Here is a 21,386-nt window from a genome sequence, read left to right as displayed (position 1 = left end):
AGATATATTTTAGAGCAGTTTCTTATGGGTTATGAGATATTTTGTATTTTTTTTCCATTTGAGTCCATGTAATTATATTTTTTTTCTTCCAAAAACCGGCAATTACATAGTTTTTATTTTCTTCATAGACCAGCAATAACATAGGTGTTTTGAGTTATTTTTAGAAGATTTTCGAAGGCAATATAATGAAGAACGAAGGAGTTTAAGAAGATTTTTGAAGGCAATATATAAAGGGAATATAATTTCCCAAGTCAAAGAAGAAACAAAAATAGCATTTGAATGATCAACACATAATTTTAGACACAAAAATATCAAATAAATAATGAAATATAACAAACTAAAATACCTATAAAAAAAGGTCATTAAACTTCCAATTTGCATTGCACAATAAAAGGACCTGGAATAAAGAGAATGACCAAATGAATTCTAAATCCTATTAGAATTTGGAAACAAAATAGTAAGAATTCAAATAACGATAAAACACTGAAACTGGTATGATTAAAAAATAACTAAAAGGACTTGGAGTGTACCATATTAATATCCAAGTCATTATAGAAAAACAAACCAACAAAATAACAAAAGGAAGAGCAACATTGAAAGAAACATAAGCATAGAAGTGGAATTGAAACTCGATGCATGCGGTATCTGAGTAATTACATCCTCAAGCTCCCCTAATTTGGCCTCTACTGCATTTAACCTAGCAGTAACTGTCTGCTCTAGTTGGACGAAATCAGCCCTGAGCTCTTTGAGGGCATCCAAAATCCGAGCTCCTAGAACCAGTCCAATGGTCGTCTCAGGTGTGGCTGCAGCTTGCAGCTCAGGCTGATCCTCGGGTAAAGAAACCCGTTGCTTCTGACCATTCTCCGCTTCAGCTGCACAAATCTCGTTAGCTACTACCTCCGCGGGCTGGTCAAGGTCATGCGGTACTAGCTGTACTAGTCCCACGACATCAGCATAACGCCCATCTGTGGGCCAAGTGATCTGCAAATGGTTCACCGTTCCCTCTCTAAACTGATTGATGACTTCATTGTCACCACCAGAAACACCAACATGATTATCGTCATTGCCAGAAACAACAACATCCTCCTCGTCTACTACATGACCACATTCCATTTCTTTGTTTACTGGTTCATCATATAAGAGAGATACTGTTGTCTTCTCAACAAGGAAACTCTCCTCAAAAACAACCACAACCTCCACTTTGTTACCAGGTTCTAGATTTGATGCTATGCTTTGCCAATCCTCATCCTCAAACGAGGTTAGTGTATCTCTTTTATATGCTTGAATGGTTTTCTTTGTGTAATTTCTGATTAACACACCTTGGCAACCTTCTGATGTTATGCGTTCCGAGGAAGAGTAATAAGAAACTAACAATATCATATTCTTCAGATTTCGCCCTTTCATTGTTGGGAGATCAAATATTATGGAAGAACCTTCGCAATGGAAGGTTAGCCAATTAGAATTATTGTCACAGGGGAGCACAAGCGAATCCCAAGATGCATCTGCAGTCTATACAATGAGCAAATGTTTAAATGCCTTGAATTAAAAATTTAGAGGATCCAAGGAAAAATTCAGTATCTATATGTAATTTCTTGTAATTTAATTCTTGACTTGCAATATATGTCTGATATGTAATTTCTTGTAATTTAATTCACACCTATTTCACAAACTACTACTGTAAAATGAGTTTAAAAACTTTAGGAATAAAATTTGTGTGTAATATGTGAAAGGGATGATATGATATATTTTCAGGAAAAAACCGAATCCCAGTAACTTTAAAAAAATTAGATACGCGGGAGAGATATTCAAACCTGTAAAACACTGTCTACAGCAATATTGGAGACATGGCATTTTGTTCCCATTTTAATTAAGAGAGATTTCAAGTGATTCTTTGACCTTGAAGTGCGAACTTGACCACGGAAATCATCAATTGAGGGAGAAGCATGCAAATCAGAGGTCTCTGATCTAGTTGAACTTGCACTTGCTTCCAATTTCTGATAACTTGTGGCTTTTAATACATCCAAAAATATTGCTGTATCTTGAGTTAGTTGTAGATCTGAACCATACTCCACACAAAGAATTCGAAGTTTTTCAAGGTCCTTATAATTACCAAGTGATGACACGGACATCGATGTTTGAACAAGAGATATCACATTATTAGATGGCGACATCCAAGAGCGAATGAGAGAAGGGAATACATCACGTGTAAATCCTTCAAAGCCATTTAAAGAAATGCATCCAATGCTTTTCGATCTTACTATTGAAAATGGCACTTTTGTTATAGCAGTCTTATCTGCAATCAACGTAATCAAAGAGTCCATTTGTTCCAAGTCATCCTCCAATTTGTCAATCATGGAACATCCAGAAAGAATCAAAGTTTCTAGAGATTTTAATTTATAGATGCTTCTTGGAAGCTTCCGAAGACCTATGCAGTCTCTCAAATTTATGAGAAGAATTTTATGCAGAGATCCAATGCTATGGGAGACCGTAGACAAACTTGGACAGTCTTTGAGTACTAGCTTTTCAAGATTAGGCATGTCTGAAAAGTCTGGGGTTTCAGTCAAATTATGAGAATGACTAAGATTAAGAATTTTTAGATTCTCTAGCATCTGCAGGAAAATAAAACCACAACAGAATTATTGGAAGAAGCTTAGACAAAAAATTGATTCGAATTTGGAAGAATGGCTATTTTGCACTCAATTCAGGCGGTAATATATACCAATTACTTCCCCAATTTGCCCATTGTTAGTGATGTGTAATAGACATGAAACATTTTACACTTGTATAACAAAAGCGTTACATGTCATGCTTACTATTTATTAAACCATATGGGTGGGAAATAGTTTTAATAAATATAAAAATCACAGACACAAAGCAGTGCTTAACACCACTAAAATCACTAATTTTACCTGGCTCTTGTTCCATAATCGATTCAGCTTGCTATATTTTAATTCAACGGCCACTAGACTTTCTTGCTGAAACTCTCCCGGAGCGTAGGTTTTTGGAAATCCATGCCAATGCAGCCACCTAATATCTCTTGAAACGTATTTAAAATCTCCATTAAGCTTCACCCCAGCTAGGCGAAGCAATCTGAGTTTGTTCATCTTCTTAAATGCTCTGGTTTCCAGACAATCTTTTCCTGGAAACTCCAAAGCCAGTCCCTTGACAGCTTCTGTTCCCTGAAATTAAAAAAAATAATATCAGTGAAACAGAAAACAAATAGTTTAATTTGAAAATTTGAAACCCATATAATTAGTAAAAAATAAATATAATGAATAAAACTAACTTTCATCAATGTTTAGTTCTCTTACTTTTCCGTTGTATTTTTCAATAACATACAAGAAGTTCTCTAATTAGCAATTACCTTATGCTTTGTTAATATATCAAACACTTCCTCACGCCGCCACAATCTACTGCGCTTCTCAGGATCTGATGGTGATTCCTCATAAATTATATGTCTTCCCATGTCTCTTAACAAATCATGCATTCTAAGCTTGTTATTATTGTCAACCTACAAGGGCTCTTTCAACAAGAACTTTAATTCCAATATCAGCAAAAAATCCACACCCATTTAATATTTGAATTACATCATTTTGATCCATCCCAATAAAGAAGCAAGCTATATCAAGAAATATTTGTTTCTTAGTAAAATCTTTTAAACCATCGAAGCTTACTTTTAGTTTCTCTTGTACTTGATCATGAGGAATACATTTTAGTTTCGCCAAAACTTTATGCCACTCTGTTATTTCACAGTCAGACAAATAGGACCCAAGTACTTCAAGTGTGCTAGTGGCAGTCTCCCTGAGTAAGGAATCACATCTGTTGAATGTGTAGCAAAATCTTCTATTGGACTTGGTTGCTTGAATGCATGCCATCTGAAAAGCTCAAGAGATTCACTTTTGTTCATTTCTTCAATTGTATACACTCGATCGACTCTGCATGATGTAAGAAGATTTTGTATCAATTGTATGTATATTAAAATTTTCCAACGTATGCTTCTATTTTGTATGTGCATATTTTGTATAGTAATATATTTTCATTTAATATATGTTGAATTAATTAAGTTTAGCATGATTTAGTGAACCTTTATTTCTGGTACTCCAAAGTCGATCTGTATTAGTTTAAGAATCTTAAGTAAGATTATGACTTCACATGCATGTTTTGATATATTAGTTGTGTTATAAAAGAAGGTGAATTTTAAAATGGATACAGATATTATTATACCCCCAAGGCCTAACAATTTTTAGTATCGCTAACAATATTCTAAAAGACAAAAATAAACAAATAATTTGGAATCTATGAGAACAAACCCTGCTGTACCACCAATATCAAAGAGTTCTATTTTCCAATTACTCTTTGTGGATTCATCCACGGTAATTGTAGATATAAGATCATCAAAAGCTTTCCCAAATGGACCTTCCTGATGACGTACTTCTGAGGGAGCTACCTCGTAGAACACTGGCACAACGACCAGACCCCTGTTTCTGCCAATTTCCATGATCTTCTCCAACTCTAGCATACACCATCTTGAATTAGCGTAATTTGTAGACAACACAACCATAGAAATTCTAGACTGTCCAATTGCTCGCAACAGTGAGATTGAGATATGATCTCCTCGTTGAATCTCGTCATCGTCTCTGAAAACATATACACCTGCATTTTGAAGAGAGGAATAGAGATGTGACACAAACTTTGCCCGATTGTCTTCCCCTCTGAAACTCAAGAACACATCATACATCTTTGGCTGAGTCATCAAAGAAAAAAAAATCATAGCTTAGATATATGGTTGATGAGATTCTTGATGCTACTGATACATCATCAATTTAGAGTCATATTAATTAACTTCCGAAGTTGTTGAGATGATTATGAAACCAAATGTTAATATTCTATTTTCATTGTTGGCAAAAAAAATCATGCATTGGTGATACATCAAATAGAGCTAGCCTCAAAAACTCTCTCTTTCTCTCTCTCTCTCCCCCCCACCCACCCACACACACACAATACCACTCACCTTATCTGTCTTATTACTTGATTCCTTCTTAATGATGTCTTTTGCCATGGCTTGTAGCAGAACATGCATTCCAAGCTTGTTATTCTCATTAATGGTTAGAAAGCTCTTGTCTTCAAGGAGACTTATTTGAAGAGCTGCAGATTGTGTTGACCTATTTAATATTTGAAGTACATCATTTTGGTTCATGTTGTCAAAGAAACATGCTATATCAAGGAATATGTGTTTCTCTTTATCACTCAAATCACTAAAACTCTTTTCTAGAGCTTCTAGTAGTTGTAGATCAGGAATGGAAAATCTTTGGAGACTTTTCAACACACCCTTCCACTCACATACATTTTTTCCATGCAAAAACTTCCCAAGTTCTTTAACACCAGAATAAGCAACTACTTGTCTAGAAAGTTCACCAAAATCTTCTCGAGGAGCTGTTGCTTGGCCGAACACACCCTGATTCAAAAGCTCAAGCGATTCACTTTCGTCTAGTTCTTTCACTCTATATATATGGTCAACTCCATGCTCTTTGAGTAGATGTCTATCCGTTGTCGTGATGATTATTTTACTACCTGCTTCAAACCATTTCCGACTTCTGCATAAAGCATTCAACTGCTCCAATTTATAAACATTGTCAAGTACAAGAAGTACCCTTTTATGTTGAAGGCTTTGTTTTAACATCTCTGTTCCTGATTCAATTGTAGATAGAGCTACCTTTATTTCAGTTGGTCCATCAATATAAAAAAGAAATTTCTCTTGTAATGAAACTTTATGATCATTACTTTGTCCCCAATTCCCCCGATGTTTTTGAGGAAGCACTTGTGCTCAAAATAAAGACCAATTTGATCATAAATGGCCTTGGCGATGGTTGATTTACCAATCCCTGTCATCCCCCATATCCCTAGTAGGATAGGACTTTTTGATCAATCACATCTTGCACACCAGATTTTACACTGGGTGTACAGGAAGTCGCAGAAAAAACTCTATTCTTGTTTATAACACAAGAAATATGTTCAACTATATCCTTAATATAATCCTTAATATTTATATGTTCATACCTGTATAATATATGAACAAGAGATGATTAGCTAAGTAAAAATAACCGTCTAACATTTCCATAGGTCAAAAGAATAAAGGAATTAATAAGTTGAGAGGTGTATATTAAAATCTCAAGTCTCAACTATTTTAAAAAGAACTTAAAAATTGTTTCTGAACTATTTATCTCAAGTCTCAACATTTTCATGTTGAAACCTCTTAATGTCTTCAAAAACAACGATCCCAGCTTGTGAACTAAGGGTTGTATGGAGAAGTGAAAGAAAATCACCCATGTCTTGAGCACAGAAACTCAAGAACACATTGTACCTCATCTTTGGACCAGTAGTAGATCTGGATTCAAATTCCTGAAGGATTTTGGAGGAGGAAAAGAAGGAACACATGGATGGACTGACTGAAAATTTCTCAAAATGATTGAATTTGAAATTGCTTAACAAGAAGAAAATGAACTGAAATGATGAAGCGAAACTCTCTTTGAATAGCAAGTCATGCTTGTTTTATAAGTCAAAGTCGGCTCATGAAGTAGAGTTATTGCACATGGAGCGAAACATCACAGAAACTCTCAAGCCTCAAGTTATAAGTATTACAAGTCAAAGTCGTCTCATAATGTATTGCAGTTGCTGAGAAACTTGGCTGAAATTTTCTAGCCATAAATGTTACTTTACTACTATGAATCAGTATAAGCGGGGACGGACCCACGTTAACAAGAGTGTGGGCCTTGGCCCTCACTTTCTTCTTGAGTTTCTTGGTAATAATATTACATGATAGCTACTTATGAACATTACAACAAGAGTAATAAATATACACAGGCATTTCCCTCATGTTTTCTTGTTTTTGTTTTACTTTATTGTTAGATAAAGCACACCATATCCTATGTTTTGTTTTTCTTGTGTTTAGCTTCTTTTTTTAAACGATACTTGTATAATATTTTAAACAAAATTGAGTTTATTTACTATTTCAAATAATATAAAAAATAAATAGTCAAGTTAGTCTCTATGCTAGTACCCCCTCACCAATTTAATCCATAAATCATTTAATGTTAATGTTAAGTAGTCCTACATTGGATAAGAGATGACCAAACAATGTGTTTATAAGTGGGAACAATCCTCACCTCACAAACTGGTTTTGTGAAGATGTGTAAGACTCGACCACGATTTTTAAAATGGTATTAGACTCTCCTTTAAGATCCATTGGACCATGCACCATTTATGTATATAAAAGTTAGAAATTTATATATAGATATGGCCCTCACTATTGAGAATTTCTGGGTCCGTCACTGAGTATAAGGTTTACTTTTTGGTGTCAACACTGCATTTTTTTGAGGGAAAAGGGCTCTGATGGTGATAACCCAAAGTTGGGTTGAGAGGTAAGTAAAGTCTAGTAAAAAACTGTTCCATCCAGAAATCAAATTCAGATTTTCCTCAATAATTGATTATGAGCTCATTAACCACTTCAGATTTTCCTCAATAATTGATTATGAGCTCATTAACCACTTGAACTCAATTGCTTGGTTGAGGTTTATTTTAAAGTTAAGTAAATTATTTTGTCCTTTTAAATGTTTCAAATTTTATTTTAAATGATTTAAAACAATTTCATTAGGTGTTAGTTATCTAAAAAAAATTTATTCTCATGACTTTTATTGATTGAAAATGTTTTACTAATATATTTACATTAATATAGCACTATGCAGTACAAAGTATTTGGAATCTAAAACTAAATCTATAGCACATAAAGATGGAGGGAGAACATATGTCATCCATCTCACGCATCCTCCAAATAATGTGGGAGCACAAGATAATGGAGCCAGAGAAAGTGAAAGTTAATATAAAGTTTATATTATAAACAACCTAGTTTGATCATTTCTACTCTCCCTGGAATTACTGCTACAAATGTCTTTGTTGACCCGGTGTATAAAAGGCCAGCAGTGAAACTGTTGACATCCTAAATCCGCCCCCTGAAACAAAAGTAAGAAAGAAAAAAGAGAGTGTGAATTTGAATGAGAAAGTGTGAAGAATTAGTGAGCTTTTATAGGCAAAATTCAAACATAGACTCTAAGGACAGTGAGGTTGAAACACGTTTTCAACCATGGAAAAACGTTAAAAAACTCATGGACTAGCCAATCTTGGAATCCCAAGTCGGTGCCCACATTCTAGATTGGTTCATATTATATAATCAGAATCTTTCCCAATATTGGTTCGGATTATTTAACCTAAAATGTACTTAGACTATGTTCAAACTTGTATTTGGAGGGTTTTGCACGTTTGGAATTATATAATACGAACCAGTCAAGCACACATTTTTTTTGTGGTCTATTGTGATCCGTGATGCACATAACCATCTATAAATTGACGTGTTTGGTTTATTTGCAAACCACACCACAAAACCATGAACATTTATGCGGTCGATATGAACACTAACGTAGTTGCAGTTTACTATACAACGGAGGGAAACCTGATTTGTCTAAGGTCCATGTTGATGTTGCACTGTTTAAATTGTAGGATCAGCTAAACAAAATTAAACGTCGTCTCAACCATATAGACACAAGGATGTATAGTGTTGAGTATCCTCATCCATAGAATGACTCATATGGAAGCGTCCAGTACACTCAGATGAAGCTCTGAAACGATAACGATGGAAGAATGAAACCGGGGGCGGATTCACCACCCAGCTAGCCTGGGCACGCGCCCGGGCTCAACCCATACTCAGGGCGGATCTCTTTGGGGACCTATTGGAGCCATACCATCCCCCAAGGTTGCTATATATCTCATATTAGGCATAAATAATCAATAAGTTTCCCTTAGTTGCAATGGAATGGCGAGTATCGCCTCTGCTTTTTAGTATTTCTCCTGTATTTTTAATAGGGTTAATTAAGTTTTTAGTCCCTACAAATATTCACAGTTTTGTTTTTAGTCCCTACAAAATAAAATCATACTTTTTAGTCCCTATAAAATTTTTCATCAACATTTTTAGTCCCTATAATTTTTTCCATCAGCACTTTTAGTCCCTGTAAAAAAATTTCATCAATAGTTTTGGTCCCTAAAATACTTAAGGAAAAAAGTCACAGGGACTAAAAAGTGTGATTTTATTTTGTAGGGACTAAAAACAAAACTGTGAATATTTATAGGGACTAAAAACTTAATTAACCCTTTTTAATATTAATATTTTATTCAAAAAAGTGTCCCTGTAGGGACTTGAACCGGCTCCCCCACACTAAAATCAAAAGAAACTTACCACTTTATTTACTTACCACTTCTTGTTACATATTGAAACAGTTCTGTATATATTACATACAATTTTGGCACCCCCAACAAATTTAATCAAGATCCGCCACTGCCCGTACTTTCTTTGTATCGCTACAAGAAATTTACAACAGAGTTGAATTTTTGTGACGGTCAAAATCCGTCAATATAGGTAAAATTTATGTAGTTAGATCCGTCTATTGATGACATGCTGTCATTACGTAATTTTAGGACTTATTGTTACATTTTGATAGAGTTCTCATGCAATTTATACTGTTCTGGAGTGCAAAAAGCTGAAATATTGAAGTCTGTTTGAAGCAAATCGCGCCACGCCAATTTCAAGCCGTGCTGCGATTTTGGAAGCAAAAATTCATCTTCCCTGTTTTAATGAAATCACGGTACGCCAATATATAGGCGCGGCGCGATTTTGACAGGTCAGACCCATGACTTCTATAAATACTGCACTCAATCTGAAGAACAAGGGGTTACGATTTTGGAGAGCAAAGTGCGATTTTGAGACATCGGAGACGGCTAGAAAGGCGATTTCTTCAACCTTTTACCAATTCATGTATGTTTTAATTATTTCATTGATTATGCTATTTGTAAACTCAATTATGAGTAGCTAAATCTCTTAGAGATTAGGTCAGAGATGAATCTATGTAACCCTAATTGATCTTATGTTGCTGTGAAACTCTATTACGTATTAATGAATTTCTAGTCTTTATTCAATTAAATTGTTCTTAATGCTTTTTATATCCTGATCAAATATAAACATGATTTTGTGAGAACGAATGACTACTGACCATAGCTTTCGACTTAGACCTAATTGAATTGTTCTAATAAACATGGTTAGTCTAGGAATGGATAATCGTTTGTTAGTAATATTAGGTCAACGTTCATAAAAACCTTCAAGGATTATTAGACCACCTAAGGAATTAGGGGCTGTAGTTTAAGAAGAGGGTCCTAACTCAAGGGATTGATTAGGGCTAATTTGTTAACTATCGTGAAACTAGAAAATCATTAGTAATAATAGGTGCAGTAACCAATTAGGGGAAACATAGAGGATTCGACAGACCTGATCTCATCTCTCTCCATATTTTCTTAACAAATCTATTTCTTTATTTGATTTCATAAAATCAAGCCAAATCTACTGCCTAGTGGCAAAACAAAATAAACTTTTATACATCCTATTTTTATAACGCGATTGAATTATTGAAGTTAAAAACAGTCCTCGTGGGATCGATATTTTTACTACTTCGATAGTATTTGGTGCACTTGCCAAACGTCTATCAAGTTTTTGGCGCCGTTGCCGGGGACTGTTGATTTATTTCAACAAGGCAATTACGTTATAATCTAGGATTTCTGCAATTTAATTTTCTGTTTTTTATTTTTATTTTTCTGTTTTAGTATTCATTTGATTACTTTGCGTTGTGCAGTGCTACTAAGGTATTTTGCTGTTTATGCGAGGTAAGGTGAGCTCCGACGATCTCGAATTTGATCCAGAAATTGAAAGGACTGCTAGAGCACTCCGGAAAACTATCCGGTCGTAAAGGTTAGCTCATTCCGTTTTACCGGGTGTTCGAGAACAAATACCGGAGCCACTCTCAACTGAATCTGAAACCATGGGAGACCCTGCACCAAGACCAAAGCTAGGAGATTATGGGTTAGCAACTCATCGCGGTCAACTGACCCACACTTTTCAACCAGCTAACCCCGTTGCTTTTGACATCAAGACAACTGTCCTCAACGGTTTGAGGGACAAGCAATTCGATGGGACTGAAGCTATGAGTCCTCATGAACATTTGAGCCGTTTTGCTGAAACTTGCGAGTTTTGTGTGCAACCAGCCACCGTGACTGAAGCACAAAAGAAACTAAGGCTATTTCCTTTCACCTTGACGGGAAGAGCAAAAGATTGGTTGCTAACAATACCAAACGGGACTGTTCAAACATGGGAAGAGTTAGAGCTGAAGTTCCTTGAGAAATATTTCCCTATGTCTAAGTATTGGGAAAAGAAGATGGAGATCTCTAACTTCAAGCAAGGAGAAGGTGAGTCATTATATGATGCTTGGGAGCGATTCAACTTGCTTCTTAAGAGATGCCCTAATCATGAGTTCACCGAGAAACAATACCTCTAAATCTTCACTGAGGGGGTAACACCAAACACTAGAATGTTCTTAGATGCTTCCGCGGGAGGTAGTCTCAAGAGCAAAATTGACCATGAAGTCCAAGCTTTGATAGAAAACATGGTTGGAAATGAGTATCGTGCTGAAGCTAAGAAGAAAGAAAGAGGAGTGTTTGGGGTGAGTGAACAAACTGCTATCCTTGCTAACCAAGCAGCTATGAACAAACAAATCGAGGCTCTAACTAAGGAGTTTCAAGGCTTCACTTTGGCTCACAAGCAACAACAAGTGGCTGCAATCAAATGTGATCTATGTGGTGAAGAACATCCCAATGGTGAATGTGTGCCTGAAGGGTCTAGTGAAGAAGCTAACTACATGGGAGGATATCAAAGGCAAAATCAATACTACACTCCAGGAATCAACAAGCATCCCAATCTAAGCTATTCAAATAACAACGCTTTGAACTCTCAGATGCTTGCTCCTCCACAACAACAACAAAGAAAGCCATCAGCTCTTGAGGAAACTATGATGAACTTCATGAAGATGACTCAAGGCAACTTTGAAGAGATGAAGAAGAGTCAAGAAGCTGAAAGAAAGAACAATGAAGCTTTTAGGAAGATGCTTGAAACTCAACTGGGGCAATTAGCTAAGCAATTGGCTGAACAAAGCAAAGGCGGATTCTCAGGTAACACTAAAGACAACCCTAAGAATGAGTCTTGTAATGCTATTGAATTGAGGAGCAAAAAGGTTTTGACACCTTTAGTTCCAAAAGCTCCAAAGAAGGTTGATGATGTAGTAGTTGAGGCGGAAGATGAAGTAGTAGTTGAAAAGAATAATGAGGGTGTAGTTGAAAAAGAAAATGATCATGGAGTAGTTGAAAATGAAAGGAAGAAAAAATAGAGGGAGAAAAAAGTGAGAAGTTAATTGATGAGGATTCAATCTTGAGGAAGTCGAAGAGTCAAATCTTGAAAGATAGAGATAAACCACAAGTTATTCCATCATATGTGAAGCTTCCATACCCTCACTTAGCCAAGAAGAAAGAAAAGGATGAAGGTCAATTCAAGAAGTTCATGCAACTTTTCTCACAACTTCAGGTGAATATTCCTTTCGGTGAAGCTCTCGATCAAATGTCGTTGTATGCTAAGTTCATGAAAGACTTGTTGACCAAAAGAAGGAAGCCTAAGGATGATGAGAACATAGCACTTTCTGAGAATTGTAGTGCTATTCTTCAAAAGAAGCTGCCACCTAAGCTGAAGGATCCTGGTGCTTTTACTATCCCTTGTTCAATTGGACTAGTAGACATTGGTAGAGCTTTATGTGACTTGGGAGCAAGTATCAATTTGATGCCTCTTTCAATGATGAAGTAGCTTAAGTGTGGGGAACCAAAACCAACAAGAATGACCATTACTTTAGCTGATCGGTCAATCTCTTATCCTTTCGGTGTGCTTGAAGATGTGCTAGTCAAGGTTAATGACTTGGTGTTTCCGGCAGATTTTGTGATCTTAGACATGGCTGAAGATGAAGAAATGCCACTCATTCTAGGAAGACCTTTCCTTGCAACTGGCCGTGCTCTAATTGATATTGAGAAAGGAGAGCTAATGTTGAGATTCCATAAGGAGCAAGTCGTCTTCAATATATTTGAGGCAATGAAGCACAAAGATGAAAATCCCAAGTGTTACCGGATTGACATTGTTGAAGAAATAGTTGAAGATGACTCTTGTGAACATCAACCAACACAACCTCTTGAACGTGCAATTGTGAATTCTATAGAAAGTTGTGGTGATGAAGAAGATCTTGAAGTAAGTGATTGTGTCAAGCAACTAAAAGCAAGCAAGCAAGAGTTGGGACCGGTAAAAATAGAAGAATTAATGGGTAAGTACTCTATGGATGCTCCTATTTTGAGTGGAGAATGAGAGAAAAATCCAGAATTAAAAGAACTCCCTTCTCACTTGAAGTATGTTTTTCTCACTAAAGATGCCTCTAAACCAGTAATCATCAGCAATACCTTGACACCTTTGGAAGAAGAAAAATTAATGAGGGTGTTAAGAGACAATCAAGGAGCTTTGGGGTGGAACATTTCTGATTTGAAGGGTATTAGTCCAACTTATTGCATGCACAAAATACACATGGAGGCTGAATACAAACCGATGGTTCAACCTCAAAGGAGACTTAACCCAACAATGAAGGAAGTGGTGAAGAAAGAGGTGCTGAAGTTACTAGATGCAGGTATGATCTACCCTATCTCAGATAGCTCATGGGTAAGTCCAGTTCACGTGGTCCCCAAGAAAGGAGGAATGACGGTGGTGGCAAATGAAAAAAATGAATTGATACCCACCCGCACCGTCACTGGTTGGAGAATGTGTATAGACTACCGGAGGTTGAATACCGCAACAAGAAAGGACCACTTTCCATTACCATTCATGGATCAAATGATTGAGAGATTGGTTGGCCAAGCCTTTTATTGCTTCTTGGATGGGTATTCGGGGTATAATCAAATTGCAGTGGCTTCGGAAGATCAAGAAAAGACTGCCTTCACTTGTCCATTTGGAGTGTTTGCTTATCGAAGGATGCCCTTTGGGCTGTGTAATGCGTCGGCGACCTTTCAAAGGTGTATGCTCTCCATCTTCTCTGATATGATAGAGAAGAACATTGAGGTATTTATGGACGACTTTTCTGTTTTTGGTAAGTCTTTTGATCAATGCTTGTTCCATTTAAATGTTGTACTTAAAAGATGCACCGAAACTAACCTTGTTTTGAATTGGGAAAAATGTCATTTTATGGTAACTGAAGGTATAGTTTTGGGACATAAAATAAGTGCTAAAGGCATTGAGGTGGACCAAGCTAAGATAGAGGTTATAGAGAAACTTCCCCCACCTGTTAATGTTAAAGGAGTAAGGAGTTTCTTGGGGCATGCCGGTTTCTATCGGCGTTTCATAAAAGATTTTTCTAAAATTTGCAAACCCCTCTGTAACCTCTTAGTCAAAGAAAACGAGTTTAATTTTGATTCTGAATGTCTAAATGCTTTTTCTTTGATTAAAAACAAGTTGGTGACTGCACCAATAATCATTGCACCCGATTGGGATTTACCTTTTGAACTTATGTGTGATGCAAGTGATTATGCTGTTGGTGTAGTCCTAGGCCAACGCAAGAACAAATTTTTCCATGCAATTTACTATGCAAGCAAGGTTTTAAATGAAAATCAAGTTAACTATTCCACCACTGAAAAGGAATTTCTTGCTGTAATCTTTGCATTGGAAAAATTTCGTTCTTATCTAATAGGCTCCAAAGTCATTGTTTTTACAGATCATGCAGCTCTTAAATATCTCTTGACAAAAGGGGATTCAAAGCCTAGACTGTTGAGGTGGATCCTATTATTGCAAGAATTTGATCTTGAGATTCGTGACAAGAAGGGAGTCGAGAACGTGGTAGCTGACCACCTCTCAAGGCTGGAGAATGATGAGGTGACAAAGTAGGAGAAGGCCATCAAGGCCGAGTTCCCCGATGAACAGCTGTTTGCTATTGGAGAAAGGCCTTGGTTTGCTGACATGGCAAACTTTAAGGCCGGCAACATAGTTCCTGATGATCTGACCTACCCTCAGAGGAAAAAGTTCTTCAAAGATGCAAACCACTACTTGTGGGAGGTAGGTACTGACGGTTTGATTAGACGTTGTGTTGCAGGTGAGGAAGCACATAGTGTAGACCAAGATTTTCGGGTGTCAAGCCATTGATTGGACTTGAACCTTCAATCTACCGGACTTGCTCGATTTTATTCTTGGGAAGGGAAAAAGAGATTGAAAAACCCTTTTTGGATCCGGGGGTCGGTTACGATTCGGGAAGGTGTTAGGCACCCGCATCGTTCACGGTACTCCGTGAGAACCTCTTTCTAACTTTATTTTATTTGAAAATTTATTGATTAAAGTATGAGTGAAAGAATGGAGGGAGAAGAAGTAGGAGTTTTGGTTATTTTTATTTGATTGATTTGGAAGGAATAAACCCTTGCCTACGTACCCTTTAAAAGGGATCAAAACCACCGTAGTTCACTCTTAAAAATATATTTTTTGTGGGTTGGGTTGATTTTAATTATTTTTGAAAATGATTTTGAGAAGGGTTGCGAGACCTCAAGGTATAGAAGAATAAAATAGAAGTGAGGTTGTTTCATTTTATTTGAGAAATTTAGTCTAAGTTTAATTAAAGTTCATTAAGGAGTTTGATTAAGAAAATAAAGGAAAAATCACTTGGATTTGGATCCAAGGTTTATTAAGAAAATAATTTGACTTTTGCTTATTTGATTTTTGAGATAAAAAAAAGATTTTTCTAAACTAACGGAAAGCGAGCGTAACAACGTGAAAAAATAAAGCGAGAGTAAAGCAAAGTGATATGGTGTCGGTGCAAGTGTCGGTGCTTGTGTTACCTACCTTATTACAAAAATTCCTAGATACATTCTATGGCCTCTTTGCCAAGCTACAAACCAATGGTAAGAATATACATCCATTTACTATTTATACATACTAAAAAATCATGGAATTTAACATAAATTGCGAGAATAAAAATGCATGAGATGATACTAGAAGTAAAGCAATCATAATAAGATGATAAGGAATTTGAAAGCATTGCATGGATTATCATAAAGAAAGCGTGATGTCAAAATATTAAGGCAATGCATGAAGTAGAACTTGAAATTTTAAAGCAAAAAAATAGCAAGGGATATTATGGAATGAAAAATTTAAAATGCATGGAATTAGAGTTGAATTTTAAAGCTAAATTGTAAAAATGTTTGATGAAACCACCCAAAAGATGCATAAAATGATTGTAAAGCCAACATATAATTGACAATAATGCATGATGTTGAGATATCAAGGGAAAGCATGAAATGATTATTAAAATAATAGAGCAAAATTTATCAAAGAAAATTATGGAGTAAAAACATTTGAAAAGTCATGGAGATTCAGGTATTTAAAAAAAAGCTTGGAACCATAGTCACAAAAAAATGAGTTTAAAAATGCATGAGTGATTTTTGTTTACAAGCTTGCATAAGTTATGATATGTGAGATAGAGATCAAATTAGCTAGCTAAAACTAGATGCTAAACGACGTATGATATCAAGTTTTAAACAAGAAAATACGTGAAAATTGACTTAAAGCATCGAATACGCTAGAAATAATAATGCATGGCGGTAAATTTAAACAAGATGTTAAAAAAAATGAACATGATGAAATGATTATAAAAAATGCAAGGGTTCAAAAGATGAAACGCAGGGGAAGAAACAGACAAGTAAATGGGCCTAAGAGCAAATTTGGTTGAAGCAGATCCAAGAAACTGGACCGGTTCAGGACCTGGGTCGGTTCAACCGAACCGGTCCAGCAACTACACTAGCTGAAAACACAAATACGGTTCCAATTTTCAGTTTTGGTCAAAACTTTCACAAAATCAAAATCGATCTGTTCTCTTCTTCTTCTGCTTTCTTAATTGTCCAGATCATGAATTAAAACCACAACAAAGAAACACCAACACAAACTAGATTAATCATTACCTCTTTCTCTGTTGCTGAGGCTCGGATTCGAACCGTGCTTTGTTGCCTTCGTGTGGTTCTTTCACGATTCGGTCCTGGATTGTAGCGTTTGTTTCCTTCCGTCACCGGTTCAGACTCGATTTAGTTCAGTTCCCTTCCATCCTCAATCCGTTTGTTTCCTCCTTCACTGTTTAGACTCGATTTGTATCTTCTTGTGCAACACCGGTTCAGTTTTGTTCACTTCTACACCTACAGTTCAGAATCAGTTTTGAACAGTAATGACGTTCTTGATTTTGTGTTGAGATGGTTTGGATAATGGATCGGGAAATCATTCGATGTGAAATATGTTTGTGTCGTACATGGATTTTGGAGGTCGTATTGTGAAAGGGTTATGGGTTTGAGGATTGAAGTTGGTGTGTTGTTACATTTTGTGCGTGAACGGATTAGGTGAAGTTGAAGCTATGTGTTACGGTGGAGGATGCGTGAGTGTCGATGATGATAGGTTTGTGGTTTACGTGGTTTTGGATTTGTGAATTAATTTGTGAGTGTTGATGAACACTGTTTTGCCTATTGTTGATGAATGTGATTCAGGTTTGAGAATTGTTTTTGCTGTTGGAATGAACTGAATCGTAAAAGGTGGGTTAAGCTGCTAAAAAAATATTATGAGTGTTCTTGAGAAAAATTCAAGTAAAATGGGTTTAGATCTTCATTTGGGAGCTGCCGTTTGGAATTTGTGTTTCCTGTAGAATTCAGTGCAGTCCCCTTTTTCATCAATGATTGGATAGCTTATATAGTGACCAACTAGGTTAAGACTAGTGATTGGATAAAAGACAAGATTGCCCTTAATGAAACTTGGAGAGAAAGAAAATGCTTTGGATGCTCTTCGGACCAATAACAATGTAACAAGTAGACTTAAGACAAAACAAATTGTTGATAAAAACAAAATAAAAATGACATTAAAAGCAAAAGAATAAATGGTAAAAATGAAATAAAATAGAATTGTAAAATAAAATAAAAGTGATAAAAAAAGTAATAAAATTTAAAGCTGTCGAAATCTCGACTGAGACGACTAAAACTTGCGGTGTTTTAAAACACGAACAAAACTTTTTAAACGGTTTAATCATGCGGACAAAAAGGAAATTACCTAAAAAGGTTTATTTATAAAAAGAAATGAATAAAAGACTTTAAATATTTTAAAAGCACGCGTAAAAATTTAAAAATGCCTGAAAAGACAAATAAAGCAATTTCAACTGGACAAAATTTTACTTGCAAGATCACAGACTTTGAATGATTAAACAACAACTGAGAAAGATTTTAACTCGTTAAAGCGAAAAGAAGAGAAATTGAGCCGTTTTAAAATACGGACAAAAATAGGAAAAAACAGAGCAAAGTGGTCAAAATTTGGGGTATGACAGATGCCCCTATTTAAGTTTCTTCGTCACGAAGATTTGAAAGAAAACTTTTAAATCGATGGGTCGAAGAGACTTAAATACTAAGTACACCGAATTTTGACCAATTGAAAAGCTGAGAATACGATGAATACAATAATATGAATGCATGCGATGCGAGTATGAATGCAAAGACGACAGAAATAAACTGACTGGGGAACAAACTGATAGGTATCACTGGGGAGATAAAGCCTGTCTATTACCAACTGCCGTGATAGAGACGAACATACGGAAGATAAAGCTTGAATTTTATCAACTGCCGTGGTAAAGACGAAAATGCAGAAGATAAAGCTTGGAACGGGCAATAAAGCTTAAGACGGAAAATAAAGCTTGAGACGGGAAGTAAAGCTTGTCTATTACCAACAGCCCGTGGTAAAGACGAAAATACAGATGATAAAGCTTGTCTATTACCAACTGACGCGGTAAAGAAGAAAATACAGATGATAAAGCTTGTCGGAATATAAAGCTTGAACAGACGGTAAAGCTTGGAAAATAAAGCTCAGACAGCCAATAAAGCTTAAGACGGGAAGTAAAGCTTGAGATGGAAAGTAAAGCTTATCAATTACCAACAACCCGTGGTAAACGATGACAATGCAGAAGATAAAGCTTGGACTGAAGATAAAGCTCAGACGGGAGATAAAGCTTGAGACTGAATATAAAGCTTGAGACAAAAGTAAAGCTTGAGGTGGGAAGTAAAGCTTATCAATTACCAACAGCCCGTGGTAAATGATGAAAATGCGGGAGATAAAGCTTGTCTATTACCAACTGCCCGTGGTAACGACGAAAATACAGAAGATAAAGCTTGTCTATTACCAACTGCCCGTGGTAACGACGAAAATACAGAAGATAAAGCTTGTCTATTACCAACTGCTCGTGGTAACGACGATTAAACAGAAGATAAAGCTTGTCTATTACCAACTGCCCGTGGTAAAGACGAAAGAACGGAAGATAAAGCTTGTCTATTACCAACTGCCGTGGTAAAGACGAATATACTGATTGGTATCGGTAAAGTGATTACTTGATGGGACCTGCCACTTGAACACATACTGATTGGTGACATTTATGGATTAAACACTTTGAGATTGACATCTTGTGTATTGGAGTAAGACGCAGGAAAATAATGCAACTATGCATGAATGATATTTGTATGCGTGCTATGTATGCATGGATGAATGAATGCATATGAGACTTATTTGACAGTATAATGGTGAGACTGTTGAGACCAGATTGGGCAGGTCCGAAGAAAGTGGCCCGACATCATGTTGCAAGCATCTGACACCCTTCATTGGGGATAACATCACTCGGGATGAACCAAACACTGACGGGGTAAAGCCCTTCAAACCACTGACGGGGTAAAGCCCTTCAAACCACTGATGGGGTAAAGCCCGCATTCTTAACCATTGATGGGGTAAAGCCCTTCAAACCACTGATGGGGTAAAGCCCGCATTCTTAACCATTGATGGGGTAAAAACCCAAATTCAAACCAAGCTGATGGGGTAAAGCTCATATTCAAACCAAACTGATGGGGTAAAGCCCATATTCAAGCCAACTAATGGGGTCAAGACCCATAATCACCTACTAAAGAGGGGAAGGGTCCAATAACCAATTACTGAAAACAGAATGCCCCATAACCAAACCGCTTGAAGGGATAACAACCCATTGATCATACTGCTGAGGGGAGAATGCCCCATAATCAAACCACTTGAAGGGAGAACAACCCATTGATCATACTGCTGAGGGGAGAACAACCCATTGATCATACTGCTGAAGAGGTACCAAATACCAACCCATTAATTGAAACACTGAAGAGGTAACGAACTCTTTAATCAGGCCACTGAAGATGTAACACATCAACTCAACCACTGGAGGGGTAACAACCCAGTAATCATACCGCGAAGGGGTAACGACACATTAACTATACCGCTGATGGGATACAACCCAACAAACAAAACTGCTGATGGGGATATGACCCAATATAATGTTTCAGTTGATGATGAAGTAATCATTCCTTGGGGTAAAGCCCGCCAATCAGAAACCTGACAGAAGTCGCCATCTCTTGAGATAAAAACCCATCAATCAAACCACATGCAAAAGATGTCATTGATCGAACCACAGGCAGCAGTCACTATCAATCAAAGCACTGGAAGATGACGCCATTTCTCAATCCACAGACAGAAGTTGTCATTTCCCGGGATAAAAACTCATCAATCAAAGTCTGGCAGAAGTCGCCATTTGTAAGCTAGCACAAAGTGCATTCTTCCATTTAACCCCCTTGAAATTGTGATGCCTCTGTCTTTGCGTTTTTTTTTTGTTCATTTTTTGTATTGTTTTTTTTTGAATCCCTAATTTTTGCCTGGACCGCCCTTTCGGGTTTTCAATCCACCGGGAATATACTTCTTTTTCGTTTGCCCCTAATTTTTGCCTGGACTGCCCTTTCGGGTTTTCAATCCACCGGGACGCTCATTTTTGCCTAAGCCGCCCTTTCGGGTTTTTAACTTAGCGAGCTTTTTTTTCTGTATTCTTCTTTTTTTCTCTTTTTTTTTTTTGAGAGAGGTCATCTCACAACTTTTGGTCATGTTTACCTTGCAGAGTTTAACTGTCCTTGAGACGAATGTTGATGTATGTTCCTACTGCTCATAAGTTCAAAGAAGATGTACCTGTTGTTTATGCTTTTCAAAAGACAATTAAAAAAGTTTTAAATTTTTGCTTTAAGTATTCACATCAAAAATAGAAGAAAATTATGCAAACAGAATAAATGAGAATTTCAAATAAATGGGCACAGGTTCAAATTAGATGTAAATGGAGTGGTGGCATGCCAAAGGCGTGGCTCCACAGATTTTAAAAGTTTTGGAAAATGGTAATTATATGGAAAAGGTACATTGAACACAATAACCGTTATGCTCTCTAACAACTTTGAATTCCACTGTTCCAAGTCTTTGATTTGCAGATGCTTCATGTCGAAGGTCTTTTGACAGCTGAAAATGCCCCAGATGAATCATATCTGATTTGATGCAATTA

General features: G+C 36.5%; 1 pseudogene across 1 annotated transcript in view; it reads right to left on the bottom strand.

Annotated features, from left to right (window-relative positions):
- Nucleotides 1-470: 470 nt before the first annotated feature.
- The window catches only part of LOC146926833 (disease resistance protein RPP2A-like), a 90,915-nt pseudogene continuing 69,999 nt past the window's right edge, over nucleotides 471-21,386 (bottom strand). The window contains exons 2-8 of the transcript XR_015007937.1: nucleotides 6,503-6,543; nucleotides 5,012-6,057; nucleotides 4,254-4,744; nucleotides 3,365-3,995; nucleotides 2,910-3,179; nucleotides 1,812-2,609; nucleotides 471-1,509 (exon numbers count right to left, since the gene is read on the bottom strand). The product of XR_015007937.1 is annotated as a disease resistance protein RPP2A-like (transcript). The remainder of the gene's footprint in view (nucleotides 1,510-1,811; nucleotides 2,610-2,909; nucleotides 3,180-3,364; nucleotides 3,996-4,253; nucleotides 4,745-5,011; nucleotides 6,058-6,502; nucleotides 6,544-21,386) is intronic.

The sequence above is a fragment of the Medicago sativa genome, chromosome 4, assembly GCF_051527215.1.
Source record: "Medicago sativa cultivar Bolivia chromosome 4, Bolivia_mono, whole genome shotgun sequence".
Classification (NCBI taxonomy): domain Eukaryota; kingdom Viridiplantae; phylum Streptophyta; class Magnoliopsida; order Fabales; family Fabaceae; genus Medicago; species Medicago sativa.
The sequence above is the reverse complement of the archived record's forward strand: the minus strand, read 5'-3'. Positions and strand labels throughout refer to the sequence as shown.